The sequence below is a fragment of the Lepus europaeus genome, unplaced genomic scaffold (assembly GCF_033115175.1).
Source record: "Lepus europaeus isolate LE1 unplaced genomic scaffold, mLepTim1.pri SCAFFOLD_153, whole genome shotgun sequence".
In the NCBI taxonomy this organism is placed as follows: Eukaryota; Metazoa; Chordata; class Mammalia; order Lagomorpha; family Leporidae; genus Lepus; species Lepus europaeus.
Window position 1 is genome coordinate 322,085 of NW_026909056.1, and position 13,105 is coordinate 335,189.

The window sequence follows — 13,105 nt, forward strand, 5'->3', positions numbered from 1 at the left end:
TCCAAAACAATAAAGTCCATCGATAATATCCAGAAAGAACAACCCCAGAGGCTGTAGCAATATCTGGGATTGAGTTAGCCAAAAAAAACCCGGATATTTCCGGTTTCATCCAGTCATATCCAGAAAACTGGTGTGGAATTCGTATGCAATGGACCGAGAAAATCACAGATAAAATGGTTTTGGAGAAAAGCAAAGTCTTTTCTTTAGGCAAGTGCATAAAATGTTCGATACTAAAAGAAATATCATTTTTTTGGCCACAGTTCCTCTAGCTTTCTCCTTAGAAAATATGAATGTGTAGAGCTGGTGTCCCCATGTGGATCCAATTAGTGTTTCTACGGTACAAAATTAAATGTTCCTTGATAAAAACATTCAAAACAATAAAGTCTGTTGATAATATCCCGAAAAAACCAACCCAGAGTCTGTAGCCATATCTGAGATTGAGTTAGCCAAAACAAAACCGGATATTTCCGGTTTTATCCACTCATATCCGGACAAAGAGGTGTGGAATTCGTATGCAATGGACCGAGAAAATCACAGTAAAAATGGTTTTGGAGAAAAGCAAAGTCTTTTCGTTAGGCAAGTGCATAAAATGCCAACTACACAAACAGAAATATCATTTATGTTTACAGCAGTTCCTCTGGCTTTCTCCCTAGAAAATACGAATGCGTAGAGCTGGTGTCTCCATGTGGAACCAATTACTGTATCCAAGCTCAAAATAAAATGTTCCCCGATAAAAGACTTTCAAAACAATAAAGTCTGTTGATAATATCCCGAAAAAACCAACCCAGAGTCTGTAGCAATATCTGGGATTGAGTTAGCCAAAACAAAACCGGATATTTGCGGTTTTATCCAGTCATATCCGGACAAACTGGTGTGGAATTCGTATGCAATGGACCGAGAAAATCACAGATGAAATGCTTTGGAGAAAAGCAAAGTCTTTTCATTAGGCAAGTGCATAAAATGTCATCTATACAAACAGAAATATCATGTTTGTTTGTCGCAGTTCCTCTAGCTTTCTCCCTAGAAAATACGAATGTGTAGAGCTGGTGTCTCCATGTGGAACCAATTAGTGTTTCCAAGCACAAAATTAAATGTTCCCTGATAAAAAATATTCAAAACAATAAAGTCCGTTGATAGTGTCCATAAAACACAAACACAGAGGCTGTAGCAATATCTGGGATTGAGTTAGCCAGAACAAACCCAGATATTTCCAGTTTCATCCTGTCATATCCGGAAAACTGGTGTGGAATTCGTATGCAATGGACCGAGAAAATCACAGATAAAATGGTTTTGGAGAAAAGCAAAGTCTTTTTCGTTAGGCAAGTGCATAAAATGTCATCTATACAAACAGAAATAGCATGTTTGTTTGTCGCAGTTCCTCTAGCTTTCTCCCTAGAAAATACAAATGTGTAGAGCTGGTGTCTCCATGTGGAACCAATTAGTGTTTCCAAGCACAAAATTAAATGTTCCCTGATAAAAAACATTCAAAACAATAAAGTCCGTTGATAGTGTCTGGAAAACACAAACACAGAGGCTCTAGCAATATCTGGGATTGAGTTAGCCAAAACAAAACCGGATATTTCCGGTTTTATCCACTCATATCCGGACAAAGAGGTGTGGAATTCGTATGCAATGGACCAAGAAAATCACAGATAAAATGGTTTTGGAGAAAAGCAAAGTCTTTTCGTTAGGCAAGTGCATAAAATGTCATCAATAATAAAAGAAATATCATTTTTTGGCCACAGTTCCTCTAGCTTTCTCCTTAGAAAATATGAGTATATAGAGCTGGTTTCCCCATGTGGATCCAATTAGTGTTTCTACGGTACAAAATTAAATGTTCCCTGATAAAAACATTCAAAACAATAAAGTCTGTTGATAATATCCCGAAAAAACCAACCAAGAGTCTGTAGCCATATCTGGGATTGAGTTAGCCAAAACAAAACCGGATATTTCCGGTTTTATCCACTCATATCCGGACAAAGAGGTGTGGAATTCGTATGCAATGGACCGAGAAAATCACAGTAAAAATGGTTTTGGAGAAAAGCAAAGTCTTTTCGTTAGGCAAGTGCATAAAATGTCATCTACACACACAGAAATATCATGTATGTTTGCAGCAGTTCCTCTGGCTTTCTCCCTAGAAAATACGAATGCATAGAGCTGGTGTCTCCATGTGGAACCAATTACTGTATCCAAGCTCAAAATAAACTGTTCCCCGATAAAAGACTTTCAAAACAATAAAGTCTGTTGATAATATCCCGAAAATACCAACCCAGAGTCTGTAGCAATATCTGGGATGGAGTTAGGCAAAAAAAAATGGATATTTCCGGTTTTATCCACTCATATCCGGACAAAGAGGTGTGGAATTCGTATGCAATGGACCGAGAAAATCACAGATAAAATGCTTTTGGAGAAAAGCAAAGTCTTTTCGTTATGCAAGTGCATAAAATGTCATCTATACAAACAGAAATAGCATGTTTGTTTGTCGCAGTTCCTCTAGCTTTCTCCCTAAAAAATACGAATGTGTAGAGCTGGTGTCTCCATGTGCAACCAATTATGTATCCAAGCTGAAAATACAATGTTCCCCGATAAAAAAACATCCAAAACAATAAAGTCCATTGATAATATCCAGAAAGAACAAACGCAGAGGCTGTAGCAATATCTGGGATTGAGTTAGCCAAAACACAACCGGATATTTCCGGTTGCATCCAGTCATATCCGGACAAACTGGTGTGGAATTCGTATGCAATGGACCAAGAAAATCACAGATAAAATGGTTTTGGAGAAAAGCAAAGTCTTTTCGTTAGGCAAGTGCATAAAATGTCATCTATACAAACAGAAATATCATGTTTGTTTGTCGCAGTTCCTCTAGCTTTCTCCCTAGAAAAAACGAATGTGTAGAGCTGGTGTCTCCATGTGGAACCAATTAGTGTTTCCAAGCACAAAATTAAATGTTCCCTGATAAAAAACATTCAAAACAATAAAGTCCGTTGATAGTGTCCGGAAAACACAAACACAGAGGCTGTAGCAATATCTGGGATTGAGTTAGCCAGAACAAACCCAGATATTTCCAGTATCATCCTGTCATATCCGGACAAAGTGGTGTGGAATTCGTATGCAATGGACCGAGAAAATCACAGATAAAATGGTTTTGGAGAAAAGCAAAGTCTTTCGTTAGGCAAGTGCATAAAATGTCATCGATACTAAAAGAAATATCATTTTTTTGGCCACAGTTCCTCTAGCTTTCTCCCTAGAAAATACGAATGTGTAGAGCTGGTGTCCCCATGTGGATCCAATTAGTGTTTCTACGGTACAAAATTAAATGTTCCCTGATAAAAACATTCAAAACAATAAAGTCTGTTGATAATATCCCGAAAAAACCAACCCAGAGTCTGTAGCCATATCTGGGATTGAATTAGCCAAAACAAAACCGGATATTTCCGGTTTTATCCACTCATATCCGGACAAAGAGGTGTGGAATTCGTATGCAATGGACCGAGAAAATCACAGTAAAAATGGTTTTGGAGAAAAGCAAAGTCTTTTCGTTAGGCAAGTGCATAAAATGTCATCTACACACACAGAAATATCATGTATGTTTGCAGCAGTTCCTCTGGCTCTCTCCCTAGAAAATACGAATGCGTAGAGCTGGTGTCTCCATGTGGAACCAATTACTGTATCCAAGCTCAAAATAAACTGTTTCCCGATAAAAGACTTTCAAAACAAAAAGTCTGTTGATAATATCCCGAAAATACCAACCCAGAGTCTGTAGCAATATCTGGGATGGAGTTAGGCAAAAAAAAACGGATATTTCCGGTTTTATCCACTCATATCCGGACAAAGAGTTGTGGAATTCGTATGCAATGGACCGAGAAAATCACAGATAAAATAGTTTTGGAGAAAAGCAAAGTCTTTTCGTTAGGCAAGTGCATAAAATGTCATCTATACAAACAGAAATAGCATGTTTGTTTGTCGCAGTTCCTCTAGCTTTCTCCCTAGAAAATACGAATGTGTAGAGCTGGTGTCTCCATGTGGAACCAATTAGTGTTTCCAAGCACAAAATTAAATGTTCCCTGATAAAAAACATTCAAAACAATAAAGTCCGTTGATAGTGTCTGGAAAACACAAACACAGAGGCTCTAGCAATATCTGGGATTGAGTTAGCCAAAACAAAACCGGATATTTCCGGTTTTATCCACTCATATCCGGAAAAAGAGGTGTGGAATTCATATGCAATGGACCGAGAAAATCACAGATAAAATGGTTTTGGAGAAAAGCAAAGTCTTTTCGTTAGGCAAGTGCATAAAATGTCATCAATAATAAAAGAAATATCATTTTTTGGGCCACAGTTCCTCTAGCTTTCTCCTTAGAAAATATGAATATATAGAGCTGGTGTCCCCATGTGGATCCAATTAGTGTTTCTACGGTACAAAATTAAATGTTCCCTGATAAAAACATTCAAAACAATAAAGTCTGTTGATAATATCCCGAAAAAACCAACCCAGAGTCTGTAGCCATATCTGGGATTGAGTTAGCCAAAACAAAACCGGATGTTTCCGGTTTTATCCACTCATATCCGGACAAAGAGGTGTGGAATTCGTATGCAATGGACCGAGAAAATCACAGTAAAATTGGTTTTGGAGAAAAGCAAAGTCTTTTCGTTAGGCAAGTGCATAAAATGTCATCTACACAAACAGAAATATCATGTATGTTTGCAGCAGTTTCTCTGGCTTTCTCCCTAGAAAATACGAATGCATAGAGCTGGTGTCTCCATGTGGAACCAATTACTGTATCCAAGCTCAAAATAAAATGTTCCCCGATAAAAGACTTTCAAAACAATAAAGTCTGTTGATAATATCCCAAAAAAACCAACCCAGAGTCTGTAGCAATATCTGGGATTGAGTTAGCCAAAACAAAACCGGATATTTCCGGTTTTATCCACTCATATCCAGACAAAGAGGTGTGGAATTCGTATGCAATGGACCGAGAAAATCACAGATAAAATGTTTTGGAGAAAAGCAAAGTCTTTTCGTTAGGCAAGTGCATAAAATGTCATCTATACAAACAGAAATATCATGTTTGTTTGTCGCAGTTCCTCTAGCTTTCTCCCTAGAAAATACGAATGTGTAGAGCTGGTGTCTCCATGTGGAACCAATTAGTGTTTCCAAGCACAAAATTAAATGTTCCCTGATAAAAAATATTCAAAACAATAAAGTCCATTGATAGTGTCCAGAAAACACAAACACAGAGGCTGTAGCAATATCTGGGATTGAGTTAGCCAGAACAAACCCAGATATTTCCAGTTTCATCCTGTCATATCCGGAAAACTGGTGTGGAATTCGTATGCAATGGACCGAGAAAATCACAGATAAAATGGTTTTGGAGAAAAGCAAAGTCTTTTCGTTAGGCAAGTGCATAAAATGTCATCTATAGAAACAGAAATATCATGTTTGTTTGTCGCAGTTCCTCTAGCTTTCTCCCTAGAAAATACGAATGTGTAGAGCTGGTGTCTCCATGTGGAACCAATTACTGTATCCAAGTACAAAATTAAATGTTCCCTGATAAAAAACATTCAAAACAATAAAGTCCGTTGATAGTGTCTGGAAAACACAAACACAGAGGCTCTAGCAATATCTGGGATTGAGTTAGCCAAAACAAAACCGGATATTTCCGGTTTTATCCACTCATATCTGGACAAAGAGGTGTGGAATTCGTATGCAATGGACCGAGAAAATCACAGATAAAATGGTTTTGGAGAAAAGCAGTCTTTTCGTTAGGCAAGTGCATAAAATGTCATCAATAATAAAAGAAATATCATTTTTTTGGCCACAGTTCCTCTAGCTTTCTCCTTAGAAAATATGAATATATAGAGCTGGTGTCCCCATGTGGATCCAATTAGTGTTTCTACGGTACAAAATTAAATGTTCCCTGATAAAAACATTCAAAACAATAAAGTCTGTTGATAATATCCCGAAAAAACCAACCCAGAGTCTGTAGCCATATCTGGGATGGAGTTAGCCAAAACAAAACCGGATATTTCCGGTTTTATCCACTCATATCCGGACAAAGAGGTGTGGAATTCGTATGCAATGGACTGAGAAAATCACAGATAAAATGGTTTTGGAGAAAAGCAAAGTCTTTTCGTTAGGCAAGTGCATAAAATGTCATCTACACAAACAGAAATATCATGTATGTTTGCAGCAGTTCCTCTGGCTTTCTCCCTAGAAAATACGAATGCGTAGAGCTGGTGTCTCCATGTGCAACCAATTACTGTATCCAAGCTCAAAATAAAATGTTCCCCGATAAAAGACTTTCAAAACAATAAAGTCTGTTGATAATATCCCGAAAAAACCAACCCAGAGTCTGTAGCAATATCTGGGATTGAGTTAGCCAAAACAAAACCGGATATTTCCGGTTTTATCCACTCATATCCGGACAAGAGGTGTGGAATTCGTATGCAATGGACCGAGAAAATCACAGATAAAATGTTTTGGAGAAAAGCAAAGTCTTTTCGTTAGGCAAGTGCATAAAATGTCATCTATACAAACAGAAATATCATGTTTGTTTGTCGCAGTTCCTCTAGCTTTCTCCCTAGAAAATACGAATGTGTAGAGCTGGTGTCTCCATTTGCAACCAATTATGTATCCAAGCTGAAAATACAATGTTCCCCGATAAAAAAACATCCAAAACAATAAAGTCCATTGATAATATCCAGAAAGAACAAACCCAGAGGCTGTAGCAATATCTGGGATTGAGTTAGCCAAAAAAACCCGGATATTTCCGGTTTCATCCAGTCATATCCGGAAAACTGGTGTGGAATTCGTATGCAATGGACCGAGAAAATCACAGATAAAATGGTTTTGGAGAAAAGCAAAGTCTTTTTTTTAGGCAAGTGCATAAAATGTTCGATACTAAAAGAAATATCATTTTTTTGGCCACAGTTCCTCTAGCTTTCTCCTTAGAAAATATGAATGTGTAGAGCTGGTGTCCCCATCTGGATCCAATTAGTGTTTCTACGGTACAAAATTAAATGTTCCTTGATAAAAACATTCAAAACAATAAAGTCTGTTGATAATATCCCGAAAAAACCAACCCAGAGTCTGTAGCAATATCTGGGATTGAGTTAGCCAAAACAAAACCGGATATTTCCAGTTTTATCCACTCATATCCGGACAAAGAGGTGTGGAATTCGTATGCAATGGACCGAGAAAATCACAGATGAAATGGTTTTGGAGAAAAGCAAAGTCTTTTCGTTAGGCAAGTGCATAAAATGTCATCTACACAAACAGAAATATCATGTATGTTTGCAGCAGTTCCTCTGGCTTTCTCCCTAGAAAATACGAATGCATAGAGCTGGTGTCTCCATGTGGAACCAATTACTGTATCCAAGCTCAAAATAAAATGTTCCCCGATAAAAGACTTTCAAAACAATAAAGTCTGTTGATAATATCCCGAAAAAACCAACCCAGAGTCTGTAGCAATATCTGGGATTGAGTTAGCCAAAACAAAACCGGATATTTCCGGTTTTATCCACTCATATCCGGACAAAGAGGTGTGGAATTCGTATGCAATGGACCGAGAAAATCACAGATAAAATGTTTTGGAGAAAAGCAAAGTCTTTTCGTTAGGCAAGTGCATAAAATGTCATCTATACAAACAGAAATATCATGTTTGTTTGTCGCAGTTCCTCTAGCTTTCTCCCTAGAAAATACGAATGTGTAGAGCTGGTGTCTCCATTTGCAACCAATTATGTATCCAAGCTGAAAATACAATGTTCCCCGATAAAAAAACATCCAAAACAATAAAGTCCATTGATAATATCCAGAAAGAACAAACCCAGAGGCTGTAGCAATATCTGGGATTGAGTTAGCCAAAAAAAAACCCGGATATTTCCGGTTTCATCCAGTCATATCCGGAAAACTGGTGTGGAATTCGTATTAATGGACCGAGAAAATCACAGATAAAATGGTTTTGGAGAAAAGCAAAGTCTTTTCTTTAGGCAAGTGCATAAAATGTTCGATACTAAAAGAAATATCATTTTTTTGGCCACAGTTCCTCTAGCTTTCTCCTTAGAAAATATGAATGTGTAGAGCTGGTGTCCCCATCTGGATCCAATTAGTGTTTCTACGGTACAAAATTAAATGTTCCTTGATAAAAACATTCAAAACAATAAAGTCTGTTGATAATATCCCGAAAATACCAACCCAGAGTCTGTAGCCATATCTGGGATTGAGTTAGCGAAAACAAAACCGGATATTTCCAGTTTTATCCACTCATATCCGGACAAAGAGGTGTGGAATTCATATGCAATGGACCGAGAAAATCACAGTAAAAATGGTTTTAGAGAAAAGCAAAGTCTTTTCGTTAGGCAAGTGCATAAATGTCAACTACACAAACAGAAATATCATTTATGTTTGAAGCAGTTCCTCTGGCTTTCTCCCTAGAAAATACGAATGCGTAGAGCTGGTGTCTCCATGTGGAACCAATTACTGTATCCAAGCTCAAAATAAAATGTTCCCCGATAAAAGACTTTCAAAACAATAAAGTCTGTTGATAATATCCCGAAAAAACCAACCCAGAGTCTGTAACAATATCTGGGATTGAGTTAGCCAAAACAAAACCGGATATTTCCAGTTTTATCCACTCATATCCGGACAAAGAGGTGTGGAATTCGTATGCAATGGACCGAGAAAATCACAGATAAAATGTTTTGGAGAAAAGCAAAGTCTTTTCATTAGGCAAGTGCATAAAATGTCATCTATACAAACAGAAATATCATGTTTGTTTGTCGCAGTTCCTCTAGCTTTCTCCCTAGAAAATACGAATGTGTAGAGCTGGTGTCTCCATGTGGTACCAATTACTGTATCCAAGCACAAAATTAAATGTTCCCTGATAAAAAACATTCAAAACAATAAAGTCCATTGATAGTGTCTGGAAAACACAAACACAGAGGCTGTAGCAATATCTGGGATTGAGTTAGCCAGAACAAACCCAGATATTTCCAGTTTCATCCTGTCATATCCGGAAAACTGGTGTGGAATTCGTATGCAATGGACCGAGAAAATCACAGTAAAAATGGTTTTGGAGAAAAGCAAAGTCTTTTCGTTAGGCAAGTGCATATAATGTCATCTACACAAACAGAAATATCATGTTTGTTTGCAGCATTTCCTCTGGCTTTCTCCCTAAAAAATACGAATGCGTAGATCTGGTGTCTCCATGTGGAACCAATTACTGTATCCAAGCTCAAAATAAACTGTTCCCCGATTTAAGACTTTCAAAACAATAAAGTCTGTTGATAATATCCCGAAAATACCAACCCAGAGTCTGTAGCAATATCTGGGATGGAGTTAGGCAAAAAAAAAACGGATATTTCCGGTTTTATCCACTCATATCCGGACAAAGAGGTGTGGAATTCGTATGCAATGGACCGAGAAAATCACAGATAAAATGGTTTTGGAGAAAAGCAAAGTCTTTTCGTTAGGCAAGTGCATAAAATGTCATCTATACAAACAGAAATATCATCTTTGTTTGTCGCAGTTCCTCTAGCTTTCTCCCTAGAAAATACGAATGTGTAGAGCTGGTGTCTCCATGTGGAACCAATTAGTGTTTCCAAGCACAAAATTAAATGTTCCCTGATAAAAAACATTCAAAACAATAAAGTCCGTTGATAGTGTCTGGAAAACACAAACACAGAGGCTCTAGCAATATCTGGGATTGAGTTAGCCAAAACAAAACCGGATATTTCCGGTTTTATCCACTCATATCCGGACAAAGAGGTGTGGAATTCATATGCAATGGACCGAGAAAATCACAGATAAAATGGTTTTGGAGAAAAGCAAAGTCTTTTCGTTAGGGAAGTGCATAAAATGTCATCAATAATAAAAGAAATATCATTTTTTTGGCCACAGTTCCTCTAGCTTTCTCCTTAGAAAATATGAATATATAGAGCTGGTGTCCCCATGTGGATCCAATTAGTGTTTCTACGGTACAAAATTAAATGTTCCCTGATAAAAACATTCAAAACAATAAAGTCTGTTGATAATATCCCGAAAAAACCAACCCAGAGTCTGTAGCCATACCTGGGATTGAGTTAGCCAAAACAAAACCGGATATTTCCGGTTTTATCCACTCATATCCGGACAAAGAGGTGTGGAATTCGTATGCAATGGACCGAGAAAATCACAGTAAAATTGGTTTTGGAGAAAAGCAAAGTCTTTTCGTTAGGCAAGTGCATAAAATGTCATCTACACAAACAGAAATATCATGTATGTTTGCAGCAGTTCCTCTGGCTTTCTCGCTAGAAAATACGAATGCGTAGAGCTGGTGTCTCCATGTGGAACCAATTACTGTATCCAAGCTCAAAATAAAATGTTCCCCGATAAAAGACTTTCAAAACAATAAAGTCTGTTGATAATATCCCGAAAAAACCAACCCAGAGTCTGTAGCAATATCTGGGATTGAGTTAGCCAAAACAAAACCGGATATTTCCGGTTTTATCCACTCATATCCAGACAAAGAGGTGTGGAATTCGTATGCAATGGACCGAGAAAATCACAGATAAAATGTTTTCGAGAAAAGCAAAGTCTTTTCGTTAGGCAAGTGCATAAAATGTCATCTATACAAACAGAAATATCATCTTTGTTTGTCGCAGTTCCTCTAGCTTTCTCCCTAGAAAATACGAATGTGTAGAGCTGGTGTCTCCATGTGGAACCAATTAGTGTTTCCAAGCACAAAATTAAATGTTCCCTGATAAAAAACATTCAAAACAATAAAGTCCGTTGATAGTGTCCGGAAAACACAAACACAGAGGCTGTAGCAATATCTGGGATTGAGTTAGCCAGTCAAACCCAGATATTTCCAGTTTCATCCTGTCATATCCGGAAAACTGGTGTGGAATTCGTATGCAATGGACTGAGAAAATCACAGATAAAATGTTTTGGAGAAAAGCAAAGTCCTTTCGTTAGGCAAGTGCATAAAATGTCATCTATACAAACAGAAATATCATGTTTGTTTGTCGCAGTTCCTCTAGCTTTCTCCCTAGAAAATACGAATGTGTAGAGCTGGTGTCCCCATGATGAACCAATTAGTTTTTCAATGGTACAAAATTAAATGTTCCAGGTAAAAAACATTCAGAACAATAAAGTCCGTTGATAGTGTCCGGAAAACACAAACACAGAGGCTGTAGCAATATCTGGGATTGAGTTAGCCAGAACAAACCCAGATATTTCCAGTTTCATCCTGTGATATCCGGAAAACTGTTGTGGAATTCGTATGCAATGGACCGAGAAAATCACAGATAAAATGGTTTTGGAGAAAAGCAAAGTCTTTTCGTTAGGCAAGTGCATAAAATGTCATCTACACAAACAGAAATATCATGTATGTTTGCAGCAGTTCCTCTGGCTTTCTCCCTAGAAAATACGAATGCGTAGAGCTGGTGTCTCCATGTGGAACCAATTACTGTATCCAAGCTCAAAATAAAATGTTCCCCGATAAAAGACTTTCAAAACAATAAAGTCTGTTGATAATATCCCGAAAAAACCAACCCAGAGTCTGTAGCAATATCTGGGATGGAGTTAGCCAAAACAAAACCGGATATTTCCGGATTTATCCACTCATATCCGGACAAAGAGGTGTGGAATTCGTATGCAATGGACCGAGAAAATCACAGTAAAAATGATTTTGGAGAAAAGCAAAGTCTTTTCGTTAGGCAAGTGCATAAAATGTCATCTATACAAACAGAAATATCATGTTTGTTTGTCGTAGTTCCTCTAGCTTTCTCCCTAGAAAATACGAATGTGTAGAGCTGGTGTCTCCATGTGGAACCAATTATGTATCCAAGCTCAAAATAAAATGTTCCCCGATAAAAAAACTTCCAAAACAATAAAGTCCGTTGATAATATCCAGAAAGAACAAACCCAGAGGCTGTAGCAATATCTGGGATTGAGTTAGCCAAAAAAAAACGCATATTTCCGGTTGCATCCAGTCATATCTGGACAAACTGGTGTGGAATTCGTATGCAATGGACCGAGAAAATCACAGATAAAATGGTTTTGGAGAAAAGCAAAGTCTTTTCGTTAGGCAAGTGCATAAAATGTCATCTATACTAAAAGAAATATCATTTTTTTGGCCACAGTTCCTCTAGCTTTCTCCCTAGAAAATACGAATGTGTAGAGCTGGTGTCTCCATGTGCAACCAATTATGTATCCAAGCTGAAAATACAATGTTCCCCGATGAAAAGCATCCAAAACAATAAAGTCCATTGATAATATCCAGAAAGAACAAACCCAGAGGCTGTAGCAATATCTGGGATTGAGTTAGCCAAAAAAAAAACCGGATATTTCCGGTTTCATCCAGTCATATCCGGAAAACTGGTGTGGAATTCGTATGCAATGGACCGAGAAAATCACAGATAAAATGGTTTTGGAGAAAAGCAAAGTCTTTTCTTTAGGCAAGTGCATAAAATGTTCGATACTAAAAGAAATATCATTTATTTGGCCACAGTTCCTCTAGCTTTCTCCTTAGAAAATATGAATGTGTAGAGCTGGTGTCCCCATGTCCATCCAATTAGTGTTTCTACGGTACAAAATTAAATGTTCCTTGATAAAAACATTCAAAACAATAAAGTCTGTTGATAATATCCCGAAAAAACCAACCCAGAGTCTGTAGCCATATCTGGGATTGAGTTAGCCAAAACAAAACCGGATATTTCAGGTTTTATCCACTCATATCCGGACAAAGAGGTGTGGAATTCGTATGCAATGGACCGAGAAAATCACAGTAAAAATGGTTTTGGAGAAAAGCAAAGTCTTTTCGTTAGGCAAGTGCATAAAATGTCATCTACACAGGCCGGCGCCGCGGCTCACTATGCTAATCCTCCGCCTTGCGGCGCCGGCACACCGGGTTCTAGTCCCGGTCAGGGCACCGATCCTGTCCCGGTTGCCCCTCTTCCAGGCCAGCTCTCTGCTGTGGCCAGGGAGTGCAGTGGAGGATGGCCCAAGTCCTTGGGCCCTGCACCCCATGGGAGACCAGGAGAAGCACCTGGCTCCTGCCATCGGATCAGCGCGGTGCGCCGGCCGCAGCGCGCCTACCGCGGCGGCCATTGGAGGGTGAA